The following is a 22,926-nucleotide window of genomic DNA, read 5'->3' on the forward strand; positions in this document are numbered from 1 at the left end:
AGATAAGAGAGAAGTGAGTGAGTGGAAAAATATATATATATAGTGAATTAGTGTTTAATTTTATTGTTAATTATTAATTAATGTGAGTAGGAGAGGGAGTAGTAAATTAGTGTTAATGGTGTTTTTTGGTTTCAATCTCAACCATCCATATTGGATAATCCAATGGCTCTAGTAAGGATTTAGGGACTCAAATAATATATGGAACTCATTTGAACTTCACACACAAACACACACACACACACACACACACACACACACACACACACACACACACACACACACACACACACACACACACACACTCTCTCTCTCTCTCTCTCTCTCTCTCTCTATATATATATATATATATATATATATATATATATATATATATATGAGTTCTAATGAGTCCACCTTTTTCATTGAGTCCCTCAGTCTCTCTAAGGGTCATTGGATGGACTCAATGGATGGATGGAGAGAAAATTCATTAAGGAGTATTAAAAAGAAAAGGAAAAAAATGTGGACGGTTGGATTGAAATGGATGATTGAGATTGAAAAAAAAAATTATCACTAATTAATTTTCTATACACTAATTAAATTTTCTTTCTCTCTCTAACCCCTAATTAATCAGTTTTGAGTATCAGATTTTATGAGTGTAAATGTAATGTTGTATGGGTTTTATGAGTGTAACTTTGAATTTTTTTTTGACGGAAATTTTGATTTTTTTTTGTGACAGATTTTATGGCGGTTTTGTATGCAAAAAATTGAATTTATACAATTTTAATATTTTACGAGTGTAAATGTAATATTTTAAGAGTTTAATTTTGATTTTTTTTTATGATGGAAATTTTGAATTTATATAATTTTAACATTTTACGAGTGTAACTTTGATGTTTTACGAGTGTAAATGTAATATTTTATGAGTGTAATTTTGATTTTTTTATGACGGAAATTTTGAATTTATATAATTCTAACATTTTACGAGTGTAACTTTGATGTTTTACGAGTGTAAATTTAATAGTTTAAGAGTGTAAATTTGATTTTTTAGGCAATTTTCTCTATAAAAATTTGAATTTATATAGTCTTAAAATGTTATGAGTGTAAATTTGATGCTTTACGAGTGTAAATGTAGTAATTTAAGTGTAAATTTGAAGGTCTACGAGTGTAAATTTGAAGGTTTAAGAGTGTAAATTTAATGCATTACATGTGTAACTTTGGTCCTTTAAGTGTAACTTTGGTCCTTTAAGAGTGCAACTTTCGTCCTTTATGAGTGTAATTGTTGTCCGACCAACGACAAACACCACCACCGTCCTCCACCACCAACCACCCTTATAAAAAAAGGTAGACCTATTAAAAAAACATGAAAAATAAAGCAAAAAAAACTAGATCTGAAACCAAAAAAATAGAACACAAGTGTAACTCTGAGGAAATACGAGTGTAACTCTGATGAAATACGAGTGTAAATCTTTAAAAAATATATATAACAAGACGAATTTAAACAAGCCGAGACTAAAAAAAAATATAAATACAAAAAGAGATTTGAAAAAAAATATAAAACTAGTGTAACTTTAAGGAAATACGAGTGTAAATGTGAGGAAATACAAGTGTAAATTTAAAGAAATACGAGTGTAAATGTGAGGAAATACAAGTGTAAATTTAAAAAAATACAAGTGTAACTTTAAAAACCAGATGGAGTACAAGTGTAAATTTAGAGAAACATGAGTGTAAATTTAAAGACATACGAGTGTAAATCTGAAAAAAAAATGAAAAGTACTAAAAACGCCCAAAAAAAATGAAAAATGAAAAAGGAACCAAACAAAACCAGATCTGAAACGTAAATCTAAAAAAAAAATATAACAAGACGACTTTTTATAAGTCGAGATTTGAAAAATTATAAAACAAGACGATATTTGAAAAAAAGACGAGATTTGTGAAAAATTGAAAACAACAAACTCGAATCTGAAAAAAAAAAACGAAATATAAAAAAAAATCTGGGAGAAAATAACAAAATCTGAAAATACAACCTGATTCACAACTCAATACAAAAAAAAAGATGAAAACTATAAAAAAAAAATGGAAAGAGAGAAAGGCAAGGAGAAAAGCCGCGACCACCAACCACCGTCGCCCCCTATTTTCTGTTGATATTGGCGGGTTGTCTGAGTGAGGGAGGGTGTTGTCGGTCGTTGGTTGTCGGCGGGGTGGTGCGGCGGCGTTGTCGGGTTGCAGATCTGGGGTATTTGTTGTCGGGGGTGTCGGTGTTTCAGATATGGTTAGAGGTCGTGGTGTCAGTGGGGAAAGGGGGTGGAGAAAGGGTAAGAGGAGGTGGTGGTGGTGGTTTCGGCAATGGTGGTGTCGAGTGGTGGCTTTGGTGTGGCGGATCTGGCCTTGGTGCGTGAGGGTGTTGGTGGTGGGTTGTGAGACGCGGTGGTGCGTGAGGGTGGCTATGGTGGCCGCGGACATGGGGGAGTAGAAGATATGAGGTTGTTGTGTTGGGGTGGTGACCGTGGTGAGTGATACGTGCATTTTATATAGTCTTTTTAGGCCTTTTTATGCACGTATTTCTATGCTTTTCTCGTAGTTTTATGCTACGAAATGCCCCGAATATGCTACTTTGGTTTGTTTTGTCTTATTTGCAGGAATGAACCAGAAAGTAGTGAAATCGGGCCTTTTACCGTCCGTTTTGCATGCATTTGGAGGAAGAGTGAATTTGGAGCGGAATTATTGCTGTCTTGGGATGCGTGAAGCTGTTTCGGGAGTTAAAAGGACAAGTCAAAGCTAAACTAACGAGATTTTGGAGCTGCTGAAGTGAAGATCCACTCGATCGAGTACTTAACTGGTCGATCGAGTGGTTTTAGGTCAAGTAATAAGTCGATCGAGTACTTTAGTTGGTCGATCGACCAGTTTCATATTAGTGTTTAGTCGATCGAGCACTTTTTTTTGTCGATCGAGCGGTTTGAGCCTGAGTTTGCTCGATCGAGTAGTTTAAAACCACTCGATCGAGTGGATTCTCTTACGGGCTGGGCTTTTTAGTTTATTTCCGTCGATTAGGTTAAATAAATCCTATTTTCTTATAAATAGGAGAGTTAGGACGTCAGTTAAAAGGGGGCTTCTCCTCTCTTATTATTCCCACACACAATACACTGTTACTTTGCTACTGTTACTTTCTTTCCGGATTTATTTCAGTAATTACTTCTTTCCCTTTCTTTTCCTCCTTAATTTATGTTTATGTTTATTACTTCTTCTCTATTTCTTGTTCTTGCTTATTTAATTATGTCTAGCTAATTCCTTTAATATGTTAGGACTAGGGAAACCGTGGTAGCAATATGTTAGGTTCGACAAGATTAGACTAGTTTTGCGACAAGAATTGTATTAAGCAATATAATTGTGATTAGGTTGAATGAATGCATGCAGGAGACCGATTAATTAGTTACCCCCGACCTGGATCGAAAGATTGGAAGGGAAGGCTTGCTTAATTACAATAGGTGATACCTAATTAGGGCGAAAGCTAAGTTAGGGAGACCCTAGGGCGATTAGAGACCGAAAGGGTATAATCGTAGGTTTAAGGACCGAAAGGTGACGACCTCGCTCATCTTATCAATAATTTAATCGACTCAGTTGACCCGATAGTGTAGCTGCCACGGTAGACCGATTCCTAGCATATTTCTCTCTTTTATCTGATTTACCCCTGTATTTCATCATTATTTTCTCTTGTTTTGATTTCTCTTGCCTTAGTCTCTTTAGTTTAGTTAAAACAATTAAAACCCCAAATTGTGACATTAGACAGACCGAAATAGACAAGTGAATAGTGACCGCCTCCCTGTGGAGATCGACCCTACTAACCGCTGACTTCTGTTAGTAGTATCTAGGTATTTTATTTTTGGTACATAACGACCGTATCAGTGAGGTGGAGCTGGTTTGGTGGTTGGCCGTGGTGGTGGGGTCGCGGATCTGGTGGTTGTTGGTGATGGTGAGAGAGGGTGAGATTTTTTATTTTTTTGGGTTTTGAATTATTTGAGTTTTTAGAGAGTTGAGAGTAATGATATTTGTGAGATGAGAGAGAAGTGGATGGGGAAACAATTGATATATAGTGAATTAGTTTTTAATTAGGTGGATTAGTGAGGTAGAGAGAGAGAGTGTGTCTTAAATTAGCATTAATCCCTTCTCTTAGCATTAATCACTTCCTTTTTCCCTTCAATTTCAGCCTTCCATCTCCCTCATCCAAGGGCCCTAAAGAGGACTAATGGACTCAAGAAATTTGGGTAGACTCATTAGATCTCATCTCTCTCTCACTCTCTCTCTCTCTCTCTCTCTCTCTCTCTTATATATATATTATAAGACTCGTGAGTTTGGTTCTTACGGTGAATTTGTGCTTAGAAATCTAGTCCATTAGATTAAAGGAAATCAACGGCTTGGATTAAAACACAAAACGAAAAGAGTATGCTTCTCAGCATTTCCCGACACACAAACACGAGTATCATCAATTTCTTCAACCTCTCTCCTCTCTTCAAAATCCCTGAAATAAAACCGAGAAATTTGGGGGGAGAATTAGCATCTTAATTTCTTCTAAATTTCAACAATTAAGAAGTAAACATAGAATGTTGCAGTCAAGAAATTGGATATAGAGTTAATTGAATTGGGATTTATCAAGCTGTGATTATTTGTGATACCTCAAAGATTTCGAGTTCCCGACATGCCTGACATCAAAATTCAATAAAACGCCGTTCGTTCTTCCCGATGCATGAAAATTCTCTCTTTAGATCGTCTCTGGATCAGAGTCGCGTTAAATTATGAATCACAAGCATCCATCTGTTCGAGATCAGTAGCTAATTCCATCTGTTCGAGATCAGTAGCTAACGAAAGCGGTTGTGTTAGACTTGTTCAAGCTGCTCTTCAGATTGATTCTGCAATTGAACATGAGGTGCTTTGCTAAATCAACCTATATAGTTTAGTTGGTCTTTACTGTCATTTTAATTTGCTAGCTGAGCTTAAATTTTAAGGTGCATTGTTTTTAGTTTGTGGTATTTTATGTTATTGAATTGTGGTGAATTATTAGCATGATTATAGTCTATTAGCTAGTATGGACACCAAATCTTTCCATCTAGCCGTTATACAAGATCAAGGCAAGGATTATGGTTAACGTTGGAAAATCACAAGGCTCCTATTCCTTTCCTTATTATGTAAATATTTTATAATCTTCTCCTTATTTAGCTTATACTATAACATGTATATATAGGTAGACTTGCTCTATTGTAAACACAACTTGCACTCTCAATATTATTATTCAATACATAATTTCCCAATGTTTATCTTGATCGATATCTCACAATTTTTTGTTTCATATGCTCTCTATTGAATCTTGCCCTAAACTTTTCTCTGTCTCCTTCCAATTTTCGACTTAAACATGACAAATACAGACACTCAAACCAATTCGAATAAATCTCCTTCCTATCAGGTCGTTCATGTCGAAAACACCGGTGGTAGCATTACCAAATCCTCTTTTAATGGCAATAAATTCGATACTTGGTCTCGATCCTTCACCCTTGCTTTGCTTGCAAAAGGCAATCTAGGATATATTGATGGCACTATCAAGAAACCTGCGATTTCAGACTCGACTTTCGAATCGTGGCAATCCACGAATGCGCTCGTTACTGCTTGGCTGTATAATTCCATGACGGATGATATCGCCAAATCAATTTCTTGTCGACCCGAGGCTAGACAAGTCTGGGAAGACATCAAAACCAGGTTTTGTCAAGGCAACGACACTCGTATTTACCGTCTTGAGTCTGATTTAATGTCTTGTCGGCAGGGTCCTAATGAATCACTCATGGCGTATTACGGTCGTATCAACACCATTTGGGATGAACTTGGCAATTATGATCCGCTTCCCTCGTGCTCGTGCAAATCTTGTCCCTGCGATTGGGTTGCTTTGATGGATGCTCGAAGTGACAGACACCGGGTAAGAAATTTTTTGCTTGGTCTCGACGATCGCTTTGACAACGCTCGGTCTCATATTCTCGGTATTAATCCTCTCCCAACTTTAAATGTTGTTTATAATCGTCTCTTGCAAGAGGAGGGGGTTCGTAATTTAACTAAACTCCGTAATGAAACTAAACCCGATGTCTTGGCTTTCGCATCTCGGGCTCGTGATAATCACAACCGTGATAGTAGGAGGTCGGGGGGGGGGGGGTCCCATGACAAACGACATACCCATACAGACTCCAAAAATCCCCCTTCCAAATACTACTGTGATGCGTGTCAAAAGTGGGGTCACTCCCTACCTTATTGCTTTCAAGTTACGGGAAAATTTCCGGAATGGTGGGGTGATCGCCCTAGAGACCGTATTTATCTTGATCCTAATCACCCAACTGACTTAAGTAAGGCTCGTGTTGTCCCGGATGTACGGGGACGAGCGAACCCGGAACACACTAAACAGTCGGCTTCCCTTCCTCGTGCTAACATGGTAAGTAGTCAGCCAAATGGTATGTCACAAGCTGCTCCTAATCCTCAAAGCATATCGACATCTGCTTCCCTGCCCGTGTTAGACAATGTTGATCTCAATTCGCTTAATTCGACCGAGCTCGCTGACTTGACTCGCCTATGGCAGCAATACAAGTCAGGCTAGTCTGACCGACTCCAGGGTACTCTCTCTTCTCTTCCTTTATTTTCTTGGATAATCGATACAGGTGCATCTCATCATATGTCGGGTTGTTTAGAGCATTTTTGTAATATTCGTTCTATTTCTCCTTTATCTGTTGGTTTACCAAACGGCGAGATTACAACCGCTTCACAATGTGGAGATATACAATTGTCTTCTCGTTTGATTCTTAAAAATGTCCTATACGCTGCAAAATTGCAATGCCACTTAATCTCTGTTTCAAGCTTGTTATTAGACACCTCATTAATTATTCAATTTTCTAATCAACTGTGTCTCATACAGGACCGTTCCTCAAAGACGGTGATTGGAGCGGGTGAACAACATGAGGGGTTGTATTTCTTGACGGGAGTTCGAGATGAGCAGGCTCGAGCTTATGCGGTTGGCTCCGTAGATTCCGTCGAGCTTTGGCACCGAAGGTTGGGGCATCCATCCTCAAATATTTCTAGTTTTCTGCCTTTTATTTTTAAAAATTCTCGTACGCATTCTTCTTTTGAAAGCAAAACCTATGATATTTGTCTGCGCGCGAAACAAACGCGTGAACATTTTTCTTTAAGTTCGAATAAAGCCGCTTCTAGTTTTGATTTAATTCACTGCGACCTTTGGGGTCGTTACTCAGAAAATGGGTCATGTGGGTCTCAATATTTTTTAACTATAGTCGACGATTTTTCCCGCTCCACCTGGGTCTATTTATTGCGTCATAAAAGCGATGTCAAACAAACCTTACTCAATTTTTTTGCCATGGTTGACCGCCAATTTAACAAGAAAATTAAAATTTTACGCAGTGACAATGGAACTGAATTTACATGTCTTATTCATTTTTTCAACGCAAATGGGGTTCATTTTCAATCATCCAATGTTGACACACCCAAACAAAATGGCCGTGTTGAACGCAAACATAGACATATTTTAAACGTCGCTCGTGCTCTCCTTTTTCAAGCCAGCTTACCTATTTTCTTTTGGGGGGAATGTGTCTTAACTGCAGTCCATTTAATTAATCGCACCCCCACATCTCTTCTTGGTGGAAAAACCCCTTACGAAATGCTTTTTCACAAACCTCCCCCCATGGAAAATATACGTATTTTTGGTTGTCTTTGCTATGCGAAAACTTTAAATCGTCATCGCGATAAATTTGACCCTCGGAGTCGGAAATGCGTTTTTATAGGGTATCCGTTTGGCAAAAAGGGTTGGCGTCTTTACGATTTGGATAATGGTTCATACTTCGATTCTCGTGATGTGGTTTTTATTGAAAATGAATTTCCCTATAAATCATTAAACATTCATGACGCCAACGACGATACCTCCTCGTCTTTTCTCCACGACACCCTCACTAACGTCGACCACCTTCTCTTAATCCCACCATCACCCACAGTCTCCTCTTCTCCAAACACCAACCAACCTGCCCCGACCCAGCCCACCACCGCCACTACTTCTCAGCCTTCTTCAGTCACCAACACCTCCTCGACCACGCCGGATGCATCGTCTACACCCACTTCCACTATTCCAGCCGAGGCCCCTCAAATGGGCCGAGGACATCAACCCAAAATCCCAAACTCGAACCTCAAGGATTTCGTGCTCTCGTCGACTCGCCCCTCATCGCATTACCTCACCGTATCCTCATCGTCTTCAGGTACTAAGTTTCCTTTATCACATTATATTAATTATGACAAGTTTTCTCCTAACCATCGAGCTTTTCTTTCGGCCGTAACCACCAATCACGAGCCTAGTTCTTTTAAAGATGCGATGCAGGTCCCCGAATGGCAACAAGCTATGCGCCTTGAAATCGAGGCCCTCGAAAATAACAAGACATGGACTCTTGAAGCACTTCCTCCCAATAAAAAGGCTATTGGTTCAAAATAGGTTTACAAGATCAAATACAATGCCGATGGCACAATAGAACGATACAAAGCTCGACTAGTTGTCATGGGGAATCGTCAAGTTGAAGGGATTGACTATAATGAAACATTTGCCCCGACAGTTAAACTTGTCACCGTCCGAACTCTTCTCGCCATAGCTGCTGCAAAGAATTGGAGTTTACATCAAATGGACGTTCATAATGCGTTCCTCCATTGTGACTTACATGAGGAAGTATATATGAAGCCACCTCCCGGGTTTCATCCGCTTAATGATGGTCGTGTCTGTCGACTCCGGAAATCCCTTTACGGCCTCCGTCAAGCACCCCGATGTTGGTATGCCAAACTTGCTTCCGCTTTAACCTCTTACGGTTTTAAACAATGTCCCTATGATACATCCCTTTTCTCCATGATTACCACTACCACCGAGTCCACGTTCTCGTCTATGTCGACGATCTTGTTATATGCGGTAATAACTCCGACATGATTTCCGAGTTCAAAGCATATTTAAACAAATGTTTTCACATGAAGGATTTAGGGATCCTTAAATACTTTCTCGGTCTTGAAATCGCTCGCAATGACACCGGAATCTTTGTCTCCCAACGAAAGTATGCCCTCGACATTCTCAAAGACACGGGTCTTCTCGGTTCAAAACCGGCTTCTATCCCAATGGAGCCGAATCACCAACTCGCCCTTTCCACCGCTCCCGCCCTATCCGACCCACAACCTTACCGTAGGTTAGTTGGGCGCCTGGTTTACCTATCCATCACTCGGCCCGAACTAATATACTCGGTGCACATCTTGGCCCAATTTATGTCTCAACCTACCCACGATCATTGGAATGCCGCTCTACAGGTCGTAAGGTATATTAAAAATTCTCCGGGACAAGGCATTCTCCTACGACGCAATTGTGATCTTTGGTTACATGCATATTGTGATGCCTCCTACGCATCTTGCCCTACCAGTAGAAGATCAATTTCGGCATACATCGTCTTCTTGGGTTCCTCGCCTATCTCCTGGAAAACCAAGAAACAAAACACGGTTTTCAAATCATCCGCTGAATCCGAGTACAGAGCCATGGCATACACCACTGGCGAGCTTAAATGGCTCAAAGGACTTCTTGGCTCACTCGGTATATCCCACACCCATCCCATAGACCTTCATTGCGACAGTCAGTCCGCCCTACACATCGCTCGCAACCCGGTCTTTCATGAAAGAACGAAACATATTGAAGTGGACTGCCATTTTGTCCGGGATGAACGGCTTAAAGGGACTATTCGTACCAAGTACGTTCACACCAAAGCGCAACTAGCAGATATATTTACTAAGGCACTTGGACGTATTACATTCGATACGCTTCTCTCCAAGTTGGGCGTCTCGAATCTCCCCGCTCCAACTTGAGGGGGGGTATTAGCTAGTATGGACACCAAATCTTTCCATCTAGCCGTTATACAAGATCAAGGCAAGGATTATGGTTAACGTTGGAAAATCACAAGGCTCCTATTCCTTTCCTTATTATGTAAATATTGTATAATCTACTCCTTATTTAGCTTATACTATAACATGTATATATAGGTAGACTTACTCTATTATAAACACAACTTGCACTCTCAATATTATTATTCAATACATAATTTCCCAATGTTTATCTTATGAATATTCATAATAATTATAGTCCTGAAAGCTATTCCTTTGAATCTACTATAAAGTAGCGATGCTTTTATACAGTGTTCATTTTGGTCAAGGCTGCTTGTGCAAGATTGTGTTTGGCTACAGGTAAAATGTTGCTGATGTTAGAATAATTTCAGAATTCGATTCTCGAGTTGTTTTTGCCTTAACTTAGTGATTGCAGTGCTACGATAGTTTAAGATAGCTTTGATATAACGTATCATATCTCAACATAATTTCAAAATATTCATAATTTGATCGCTACTCTCGTTATGGGTACAAAGTAGTTCTGCTTCATATTTGATGAGAGTTTCTTGAATCCAGGTGTTAGTGAAGTAGTTTTTGATATTCAAGTTGTTATTGATATTATATTTCGAGAAATCATTTTAGTATTGACCGAGTTCAAGATTAATGATTAATTAATAACGTTTCGAATAAATTTTCTGTTGCGGGCTTTCTCAGCTACGAATACATTATCATGATAGTGACACTAAGCAATTTCTTGTAAAAGTCATACGAACTAAAAATTGACAGACAAGATATCCCACTGACACATCCAATGTCTGCATTTCCTTATTTTGATAATTTAGTACTACAATAACAACATAATAACACGAGGGCAAAAAAAAAGAGTAAACAAAGTCAAAGTAGTAAAAAAAAATCAAAGTGACACCGGAATAACATCAAAATAACACCAGAATAACAGCACAATAACACGTGGTTAAAAAAGAGTAAAAAAATCAAAGCAGTAAAAAAAATCAAAGTGACACCGGAATAACATCACAATAACACCAGAATAACAATAACACCAGAATAACAACACAATAACACGTGGTTAAAAAGAGTAAAAAAATCAAAGTAGTAAAAAAAATCAAAGTGAAACTAGAATAACATTACAATAACAGCACAATAACATGTGATAAAAAAAAAGAGTAAAAAAATCAAAAGTAGGAAAAAAAATCAAAGTGACACCGGAATAACATCACAATAACACCAGAATAACAATAACAGCAGAATAACGACACAATAACACGTGGTAAAAAAAAAAAGAGAAAAAAAAAATCAAAGTCGTAAAAAAAATCAAAGTAAAAAAAAGCACAATAACACGAGGTAAAAAAAAGAGAAAAAAAAATTAAAGTAAAAAAAAAAATCTGGTACAAAAAGAAAAAGAAAAAAAGGTAACATAATGAGAAAATTAGAGAAAAACATAAGAGAAAAAAAAATCAAAGTCGTAAAAAAAAAGCACAATAACAGCATAATAACACGAGGTAAAAAAAAGAGATAAAAAAATTAAAGTAAAAAAAAAAAGAGTAACACTAGAAAAAACAAAAAATAAGTAAATGACAGTGGTTTTATATGACAGGTAAAATTAGATCTTGACCATTCATCTCTAATATAATCTAGTGGTTGAGATTTCAAAGTACAAACTCACCATAAGAAACAAAACTTACAAGAACCTAACTAACTAACTAACTAACTAACTAACTAACTAACTATATATATATATACATATATATATATATACATATATATATATATATATACATATATATATATATATATAAATTGAATCATGTGAGGCACCCTTCTTAGGATGAGGAACCTGTACCCATCCTAAACCGTCGGATCTAACTCACCAGATGATGCCACGTGTCCTTGTATAATTCTAACCAACACACAATTTCCCTGACCCCCAATCATTTACTTCGTTCATTTACTCTGTCCTCTATATCTCTCTTCAACTCGTCTTCATCATCTTCATCTCGTCACTCGCCATTAACACTTGGCTTCCGACCGCCATTATCACAGTCCTGATTCATCCGTAATTTTCTAACCAACACGCTTAGCTTCCGCCTCACCATTAACGCTTAGATTCAATAGGTTTTGCTTTCAATTCATCCGTAATTTTCATTTCGTCTTCTCTGATTCATCTCATTTTCGCCATTATCACAGTCCTTTCAACACTAATTATTTGTTTCATGCAGGTTGTAATCATCATTAATCATAATCAAGCACAATCGATTTAGGTATTTTTGATTCAATAGTATTCGTTTCAATTCATCCGTAATTTTCATTTCGTCTTCTCTGATTCAAGTCCTTTTCGCCATTATCACAGTCCTTTCAATACTAATTACTTTGTTTTCATGCAGGTTGTAATCGTCATTAATCATAATCAAGCAAAATCGATTTAGGTATTTTTGATTCAATAGTATTCGTTTCAATTCATCCGTAATTTTCATTTCGTCTTCTCTGATTCAAGTCCTTTTCGCCATTATCACAGTCCTTTCAATACTAATTACTTTGTTTTCATGCAGGTTGTAATCGTCATTAATCATAATCAAGCACAATCGATTTAGGTATTTTTGATTCAATAATATTCGTTTCAATTCATCCGTAATTTTCATTTCGTCTTCCGATTCAAGTCCTTTTCGCCATTATCACAGTCCTTTCAATACTAATTACTTTGTTTTCATGCAGGTTGTAATCGTCATTAATCATAATCAAGCACAGTCGATTTAGGTACTTTTGATTCAATAGTATTCATTTCAATTCATCCGTTATTTTCATCTGATCTTCTCCGATTCATCTCGTTTTCACCATTGTCACTGTACTTTCATTCCGTATTTTCACCTTAATGTCTTAAATTCATAATTCGTGAATGCTACCCTTTGGTTTTTGAAACTTGGACTTTAATTGGTGAAACTAGAAAGTGTTTTGATGAAACTTGAACTTTATTTTGTGCAATTGTTTACTTACAAATTTTGTGAATCCTACAGCTTAATTTGTGAATCCTCTAGCTTAGTTTGTGAAACTGGATGGTGATTTATATCTAGTTTTGAGAGTGGCTAGGCTTGATTGTAATCTTGGGATGAATGTCACCTCCAATGCAGGTTAATGGTCATTAGCATAGTTGTCAAGAGAAAGGGGAAGGATCCATAAAGTGATTCGATTGGCATTTTAGGAGTCTTTATCCAGTGTGATTGTGGTTTAGATCATGAGATATGATTGGGCTAGACTATTGTTATGGAATGTGTCAAATTTTAGAGTGGTTGAGGAGTTATACCATTGAGAATTTAGTATGTTTGGACCATGACAAAAGAGAAGGTGGCGGGGACTGGAGGAGGTGAAGAACCTTACGTCTCAAAGACCGGTGTGTCTTTATATTTGACAGACATATTAGGCAGTCAAAAACTCACTATTCTAGCTTCGAAATATGATGAAATAACTCGAAAGGTCTTACTGAGTTCTTTGCGCTGCTTCTATTCTGAAGTAGCAATTGTTTTATGCGATCCTCAATGCAATTTTCATTTCGAGTCATTTAGAACTTATCTGTGTGTAGTTTTAGAACATGGGTAAGGCTGACCTACATCAGAAATGGATCCTCTCTGTTTTGTGAAAGGAAATGGTGGTCCATTTCTCATTTAACAGACCATGTGTAATTACAGGAGTGTGATATGAGGGTCCTAGAATTACTTGCAAAAAGGAGTGGAATCGAAAAAATGGATAGTGGAGAACAATTATTTTATTTTGTAAGTAATTTGATTATCCTTAGATCACTCCAATAATTACTTCTGGAACACGAATTGAGAAATGGATCTATGACTCTTTTGAGAAAAAGAAAATGATCCATTCCCACCTATATTTTGACGCCTTACCCCACCCATAGGTTGGAGGTTTTTATGCACTAGGTAATACCGTCGTTATTGTTCTTCACACATGGCAATTACTACTTGTATAAGATTGAAACATGCTCAGTCCAATCGTGGCGTTTTTAATTTAGTTGTAGCTTTTGACTAACTTCTTAAAAAGACTAAGCTTTTAAGCGCATTGATGGAAGAACTTTTACAAATTACCATTTAACCTCTATTTTAGGAGAGCTAAAGATGTCATGATGGAGTTGCTTTGTTAGTTGCTACAGTCAGTTAGTTGAAGTACTAGTGCCTGTTGAGAATCGATATTCAACCAATAGGGTTGTTTATATTATATTGTTGTTTTTTACGCTGTCGAACAGCTATGAGTCCGTGATTTTGATAGTCTCAGCGTAAATCCTGTCATTTTTGTATTTTGTGCTCACGTACAAACTATTCAGGTGGGCAATTGGTGGGAGCCTTTCGGGCACATTTCGTTAAGCCACTGTCAAAACCCGTTTTTGACTACTCGATATTTTCTTTTATTGCTTTCATACTCAATACGGTTGGCAAAAGCTTTGGTGGAGGACCTACTTTGGCATAGGCTTTGTCGCAGACTTGAATTGGCGTGACCATTTGCTCATTGGTTAATTCGCTGCTGGTTATGCGTCATTAATTTATACATGATCTGCTTACTGTTTTAAACATCTTGATTGATTGGACAATTTGTGACAGGTGCAATTCCTTTACTGAGTGAAGTTACGAGGGTTGCAAGTGGTGCAACACAGGCTTTCTCGGATGTCGGAAGACATGTGAATCAATCTGTACGTAGATTATGTCCGCTCTTTGTTTTCCTGTATTTAATAAATCCCTGAGCATATTTCACTTAATTCGGGTATCTTTCTTCTACTCTGATATGGGATATTCTTTCCCCAGCTGAAAACGATAGGTGCAAAAAATATTGAAGCAGGTATTGGTTGTGGAGTTGGTTTTGGCCATGGATTTTCTAATCGTCATTGATCATAATCAAGCACAGTCGATTTACGTACTTTTTATTCAATAGTATTCATTTCAATTCATCCGTTATTTTTATCTCCTCTTCTCCGATTCATCTCGTTTTCACCATTGTCACTGTAGTTTCATTCCGTATTTTCACCTTAATGTCTTAAATTCATAATTTGTGAATGCTACCCTTTGTTTTGTGAAACTTGGACCTGATTCAGTGAAACTTGGACTTTAATTGGTGAAACTAGAAAGTGTTTTGGTGAAACTTGAACTTAATTTTGTGCAATTGTTTACTTACAAATTTTGTGAATCCTACAGCTTAATTTGTGAATCCTCTAGCTTAGTTTGTGGAACTGGATGGTGATTTCGTGAAACTTACTTAAATGTTTTCATTACTACTAATTGTTTGCAATCTTGTAATAATTGTGTTTCATATTCAGAGGTTTGATGAAATTTCAATAGCTATTTCGTCTTTTTAAATGTTTTGACGCTTGAGTGGTCAATCGACAGTTGCTGTAAAGGGAAGAGTAGCCTGACACATAAACAATGAACAATATTGTTATTTCTTCCTTAGAGCTCATCTATTGTTATTCTCAATGTTTGGCTCTTCACGGAAAAGATTCAGGTGGACATTCTGTTTCAGCAGCTGTTTTATTGTTAAAGAAACTTCTATTTTTCCTAACGAGGTCGTCAGATCTGCGAGCGGTAATCGATTACACACCTTTCTCTTTTTATACTTAACTTGTACGAGCGGAACTATTGACAGTTTCTTTGATGGGTTCTGCAGCCTGGCAATTTCTTCAAAGTTGGTACAAGTTCCGTTTTCAAAACAAACTATGCTAGCTACTAATGATGGAGCATAAAATGCTACTTCAGCTTCGAGCCATGCTGATGACATGGGTGCTCCTGGTGTAAGTGCAGTAAACCAGTAATGTAGTTGACCAAGTTATGGGAGTATATCTCCTGGGAGCGTATGTCCTATATACACAAATTAAAGACTCAGTTTCACAAAATTGGGTTCTAGATTCACAAAATTAAATCCAGCATTCACAAGATAATCGCCAAGTCACAAAATCAAGTCCAAGATTCGCAAGATTAGGTATAGAGTTCACAATATTAGGTTCAGTATTCGCAAGATTAGCTCCATGATTCACAATATTAGGTCCAAGATTCACAAATTTGGGTTTAGAGTTCACAAGATCAGGCCTGAGATTCACAAGATTAGGTCCAAGGTTCACAAAATAAGGTTCATACATAGACCTGATTTTATGAAACCTAGACTTAATTTTTTGAAGCTTGGAGTATATTATGTGAACCCTAGACCTCATTCTGTGAAACCTACCTTTGGCAAACATAGACCTGATTTTGTGAAACATGGACTTGATTTTGTGAAGCTTGGACTAGATTATGTGAACCCTAGACCTGATTTTGTGAAACATGGTCACACGTGGTCTTGCGTCATATCTTCGCAAGATTTAATACCTTGTTTAGGACTATTGAATAAAAAAGGAACCTAGATCATGTGTAATTCAGATTCTTGTACACAGGTTTTTTATTGTTGTCGTTGGCTTAAGATTGTAGTGACTATGAATTCTTAGTGCTGATACTGCAGCTGCAATTAGAAATAGAAATTCTGTCATGAAACATGTTCAGCCCTCGTCAATCTTTATACTGCTTCTGCAATATCATAAAATGCTATTGGTATTTTTGGACTTGCGGTGTAACTGTGGTACTTGCTTATCTCTTAAAAAAACGAGGCATGATGCTTTCTGAAGCTCTTCAATATGTGAGAAGCAAAAGACCCCAGGCATCACCTAATGATGGCTTCATAAAACAGCTTCAAAATTATGAGCAATCACTTCGAGGTGTGTGTCTTGCTCGTTTTTACACTTTCTTGATTTAATATTGATGTACTTTGTTGTAGAATTGTTGCTCCGTCAGTACCCGAACTTGACAAAAAAAAATTAAAGGGGGTGAGGCTTGAATCCTTAAAACGCGGGCTGACTTGAATCTTATGTAGTAGAAACTTGATTTTGTTGATGCACTGCTTGTAGTTATTATCTATTAGTTCAAAACGTAGAGCATTGTGCTATTCCGCAAGGTGTGGGTTCGAGTCCCACATAGATGAACCAATATAAATATACGATAATAATATATTTATTAATGTTAATATATGTCCACTGTCACTTATTTATGTGTTAGATTTACAAAATCGGGTCTAGGATTCACAAAACTATGAAGTAAATTGGTGAGGTCGGCCGCCTCGCCATAATTAACGGCCTCTCTCTCTCTCTCTCTCTCTCTCTCTCTCTCTCTCTCTCTCTCTCTCTCTCTCTCTCTCTCTCTCTCTCTCTCTCTCTCTCTCTTTATATATATATATATATATATATATATATATATATATATATATATATATAGTCCTCCAGCTTTTCACACTTTTGGAGAACTTCCAGCTATTAAGGAGACGAAAAGCTAAAGTAAAAGTCAAAGTTTTCTTAAAGACTCATTTAATTTGCTTTTTGCCTTCTTATCTGGCTTTTTAATTAGCAAATTAAAGAAAATCTCAGAACCTTATTTAATAAAGAGACCCTTTTTTGATTCCTTCGTTTTTACTTTCATTGTCTTTTTAACAATCCTTGGTATATTTAGGAAAAGTGTTGTTGACTTAATATTTAGCTTTCGACATAACAAAGCTTGACTTGTCTTTTCGCACTTAGGCGCACAGCGTGCCATTGGTAATGATTCTACTACGGTGCCACAAATTTAAATCGATCTATATATATATATATATATATATATATATATATATATATATATATATATATATATATATATATATATATATATATATATATATATATATATATATATATATATCAACGTGGATTATATATTAGATAACAAATTACCCATACCATTGATTCCTCAATTTCTTTGACCATACAACGCGACCATACAACGCCTAGGTTGTTGGTTCAACCAACTTCCGGGTACGGTATTACTCCATATCAATTAAGTGAATTTAATTGATTAGGATTTGAATTTGTTTTTATTTTTGATTTTTGTTAAGATCAATTGATGAAAACACCTTTAATGTTGCACTTTTTAAAAATTAATACCTTGTCAAATTTTTTTAAAAACTTAAATACCTTAACGTTCACTCCTATCATTTTGGTATCTTAAGTGAATTTAGGCAAAAAAAGGGAATATTCCGACCATTTTTTAAATTTTCCTCCAAACTCCATATTTTATCCTCTTTATACCCATGTGCTATTTTCACCTTCTTCCCTTCCCTCTTATAACTACAAGCCTCTTATAACTACATTCTATTCTCAATCTCTCACCATTTCAACTACAAGCCTTTTCCTTTATATATTCTTCTCCTTAAGGTAATTGTCTTTCCTTCACTCCACACTTTTAGTTTCTATCAATTTCATTTCAGTTTTTAATTTAATTTTTTTTAAGGTTAAATTTTGGTGTTAATATATAATTAGGGTTCATAAAATTGGGGCTAAATTGTGAATTGATTTTTCCAGGAAATGTCTGTGAGTATTAAGTTAGATTCTTCTTCAAGATGTTCTTCTCATGTTCCACGAAAATGTTTTTGTGGCATCCCAGTTCGTCGATGCAAGTCTTGGACTTAGTCTAATCCGGGAAGATTATTTGAAGCTTCCAAATTTTACAACCCAGAAACAAATTTTCGTGGTCGTAACTTTTTTATATGGGTTGATGAACCTCAAATTGAGTGGTAAAGGAATGTTATTTGTGAGCTAATGAAAGAAAAGAACATCCTAAGAAGTGAAGTATCCATTTTGAAAGAAGATTTGCAATATGTTAAAGAAGAGGGGAAAAAAGGGAAGTTGAAAACAGAAAAATTAAAGAATGGCAAAGATGAAATAGTTCGAGTTTTGCCATCCTCCACAAAACTATACATCAAAACTGTTGTTCATATTAGTCAAGATTGTAGTTATTGTTCTCTCATTTGTGCTATTTAGCAAGTGTATTTAAGTAGATGGATGTAATAGGGCCAGTTGTATGTGTTGATTTCATGCCTCATGGCCATTTTCCATTCACTTGTAATGCCATGAGTTATTAGATGCTATGTAATAAGTATTTGAACAAGTAATTTAAAGAGAAATTCTAAAATTTCTATAAATAGTTGTTGCTCTTCTCAAATGCTAATAATTAGCATAACATTACTTCTTAAATGTATTATAATTAAAGTTGTGTGAACATAATAATGAAGAATCTAAATGAAATACACATCATTATTTCATCAAATTACAAGACATGATAGGTTTTAGCATTGAGTTGATTTAATAGCATTGACATGAGGTTGGCTGGCCTTGATCTGACTAGAACTTGTTATTGGAGCTGCTGTTAATGCTCAGGTTGGCTGACCTTCAAACTTTGATGCTGCCTTAGCTGCCCTTCTCTTAGCAGCATTGTTCCTTTGCTTAGTGGTCCATGCATTTGAAGACTTTGGTCTCCCAGGTTTCCCTGGTTGCTTTGGAGGGGCTGGTGGATTCTTGCAAATCTTCTTGGTATGACCTAGTTTGTTATAGTAGCTACAATTATGTGACTTCTTTGGCCTATTCACAAACCTCTCGCACCTTTACCTAGTTCTTTCCTTCTTTTTTTTTTTCAGGGATGGCCTCCCAGGCATCTTTGTCATGAGTGGGGGGTAGAGGTTCAGGCATATTGGTCTTTGTCCAACGCTTGACTCCTGGCGTTGAGGCAATAACTGGCTCATAAGCTTTCATGTACTTGGCCTTAGTATATGCCTCATCCACCTAATCCTCAGGGTTCAACCTTGCTTTCATAATAGCTATTATGGCATAAGGACTTGACACTCTAGTGATATGCCAATTCCTACATGCTTGATGAGTCATATTTATATATACATTTATATGCCTCCCCTTAGTTACTTTTGATACGTTTTTCGTGCTAAATTACATTGTTTATATGCCATTTATATTAGAATGTTATTACTTCCGCTATTTGGTATTTAATGCAGGATTGATGCATTTGTGGAGCTAAAGAATGAAATATAGCACCGCGGAGATGATATGAAGGAATACGCGAAGCATGGCACGGAAATCTAGAAGAATAAAGGAAGAGAATTGAAGAAGATTAGACGAAGAAAAGAAGCTGAAGCATGGATACTCGATCGAGTATGCATAGACTCGATCGAGTGGTGGTGTACTCGATCAAGTATGCATAGACTCGATCGAGTATACTATATTCTGACAACGTTTCGCGCAAGTTTCCTAAATCGGTTTATGTTTAGTATAAATACCCAAATCGTACCCTATTATATTTTTACGTTTTATTTTACCTAGTTACGCCACTTTACAATAAAATCTCTTAAAAACTCTTAGTTTAGAATTATTGCTATTACTTTCGGATCTAGACTTTGTTCATCCTTGATTTACTACGGTATTTATTCAAATCTCTTTCAATATTCATTATTCATATTTTCTGTCTCTAGGCATGTTTATTATTATTATTAATATTATTGTTGTTATTGTTGGAGCTTGTGTCCTCCACAAATTAGTGCGATAACATTATAAATCTCTTATAGGTTCACAAGGGTATACTTCGTATTTTATTAGTTGATTAACGATTACCTAATAACGGTTGGCTTGCTAGAAAGTTTGACGTTATTATCATACTGATGGCGGTGATCAACTGGTCCCTAAAAGTCACACCTAAAGGATGTGTTTGAGAAATGTGATTGTATGAAAATATAATCACATTGATGCCTGACTAAAAGGTTAGTCCATGTATTTGACTAAACAGTTAGTCAATGTGTTGATGAGACGGTTATTTAATCTAATTAAATAATATTAGCTGAGACGAATTAACTGTCAATTCGTAAATTGAATATAATATGTTATATTTAATAAATGTATATAATGTTAGCTTAAACGAATTAAGATGTTAATTCGTGATTAAATGTAACCAGTTATATTTAATTAGCATATTATAAATATGCGATATTTATAGTTAATGTATATATTGTCAGTATAAATGTTGACAGACCGGTATTAATAAATCGGCTGCAAGCCGTTGTGTGGGACATTTTTATACATTAAGGTAACATCTAAAAATAAGAGGATTTTATCCTCATATTTTGGAGTTTCGGTCAAACCGAATTGGAGAAAAAAAGGGAAGAAAATAATCTCCCCTTAATTCCTCCTCATACACGGTTTAAAGTGGAGGGGAGATTATTATTATTCCTCACTTGTTTTCTAACCTAATTCACATTTTAACCAAGCACACTCTCATCAATACAGAACACAAAACCCTAAATTAATTAAGAGAATTTGGGGATCGATTCTAGCAAGAACAAAGGCATATCTCATATCATCTTGGGTGCAACGATTAGGCGAATATCATTGCGATATTGTTCTTAGGCCGATTTTGCTAGGACCGAAGGTTGATTTCTTTATCTCTTTATTTTGTTTATGCTATTTCATTTATGACTAGTATTCATCATCATAATTTCGTTATAATCCGTATAATCTTAAAGGAAGTATACCGATATTTCCTACAAGTGGTATCAGAGCCAAGGCCACGAAATTTTTTTTGATGATTTTCATAATTGATTTAAACAAAATTTCGAGAATAAAAAAAAAAAAAAAATCCGGCCGTGAATAAAATTTTTTTTTGCCGTGTAAATTTTTTTTTTTTGCCGATTGGTTTTTTTTTTTTTTTTTGATGATTACTTCCATTTTGATTCATTCATTTTGTTGTTTTAATAAGTTAAAATGATTATATGATGAATTTGTAGATATTTGAGTTAATGAGGATTAAATTAAAATGTAAATAGAAATTGTTTCATTGTTGATAAATTGTTTTTGCTATATAGTTTTGGCATAGAAATTAATTTAATCATGTTCATATCAACTATGATGAATCATATATGCGGATAATCGATTTTGTCATAATTTGGATATTCATTTTAAGAGGTTAAGATTGAATCATGAAGTTTGAATCTATGTTTAAATTAATAGATGATTTTTATGTCAATCATGTTATATTAGCAACATTAAACTTTTTGTCCACATAAATTTTCTTTTTTCGAGATTTGGGACGGCTGAATGCCGTGAAATGTTTTTTTTCACATTTTTAGGTTTTGTGCCAAATGCACAAAAGGAGAATAAAAAATTATGTTTTGTTTTTTTAGCTGTTTGCCTAGAACAGGTAAAGAAAAAAAATTCTGTTTTTTTTGTAAAAGCCGAGACAAAAGAAAAAAAAATTTCTGTTTTTTTTTTCTTTCGCATTTCTGGAATGCCGAGTGCATAATTTTGTTTTGGCCAATTATAATTATACATTACTTTTATAATGTATGATTGTTTGTTGTGATCCTCTAATCATATGTTACTAGTATAGACACACTATAAATCTTTCATCCTGCAACATCATTATTCATCACATATGAACTACTTCCTTTTTCCACCACACCATTCATCATTCTCACATACTTTTCCAACAACTCCAACCAACATTATAAACCAACTATCATTCAACATGCTTTCAACCAACAACATACAAAATCACACCAATTCATGCCACACATCACTATATAGGTACATAATTCACAAAATAAACACATAACGATCCCGACTCATATCCCATGGTGACCGGTTCAAAATTGTAGGGCGAGTTCACGACTTTAGGATGTCTCCCAATTGTTTGCATTAGCTCCTACAACTTCTACCCCGGGTTCGTTTTAATTTGACTCCCTATTTTCATTAGGTTCATTGGTTACAGGTTTCAAGATCGTCGCTCTGATACCACTTTGTGACACCCTCATACTCTAAGTGCCTTACCAGGACCACTCAGGTATAGGAACGTCAGCATCTCGGTTTCCCGAGGCAATGATAATCATAAGACAATAACGAAACATACTTAAAAGTAAATAGTGTTTATTGTGATTACATGCCAATACCAAAACTGTAAAAAAGAAATATAAGTTCTCAAAACTGTCTACTGTCAAAATACTATCAAGCGTCAGACACAGCGGAAGACTTATAAATTACGACGTGGTGACTCATCCCAACTATCCCATACGCATCGTCTCATACCTGCTCAATAACTGCTCACCACCCTCGAATGGATCACCACAGTTTTA

At 36.0% G+C, this 22,926-nt stretch overlaps 1 long non-coding RNA gene across 1 annotated transcript; it reads left to right on the forward strand.

The window, feature by feature from the left end:
- Positions 1-11,837: 11,837 nt before the first annotated feature.
- Positions 11,838-12,716, forward strand: LOC141621835 (uncharacterized). Its single transcript, XR_012532718.1, has 3 exons — positions 11,838-11,974; positions 12,468-12,509; positions 12,631-12,716. It is a non-coding gene; the product is annotated as an uncharacterized LOC141621835 (long non-coding RNA).
- The last annotated feature ends 10,210 nt before the right edge of the window (positions 12,717-22,926 follow it).

Source organism: Silene latifolia, chromosome X (assembly GCF_048544455.1).
Source record: "Silene latifolia isolate original U9 population chromosome X, ASM4854445v1, whole genome shotgun sequence".
NCBI classification, from domain to species: domain Eukaryota; kingdom Viridiplantae; phylum Streptophyta; class Magnoliopsida; order Caryophyllales; family Caryophyllaceae; genus Silene; species Silene latifolia.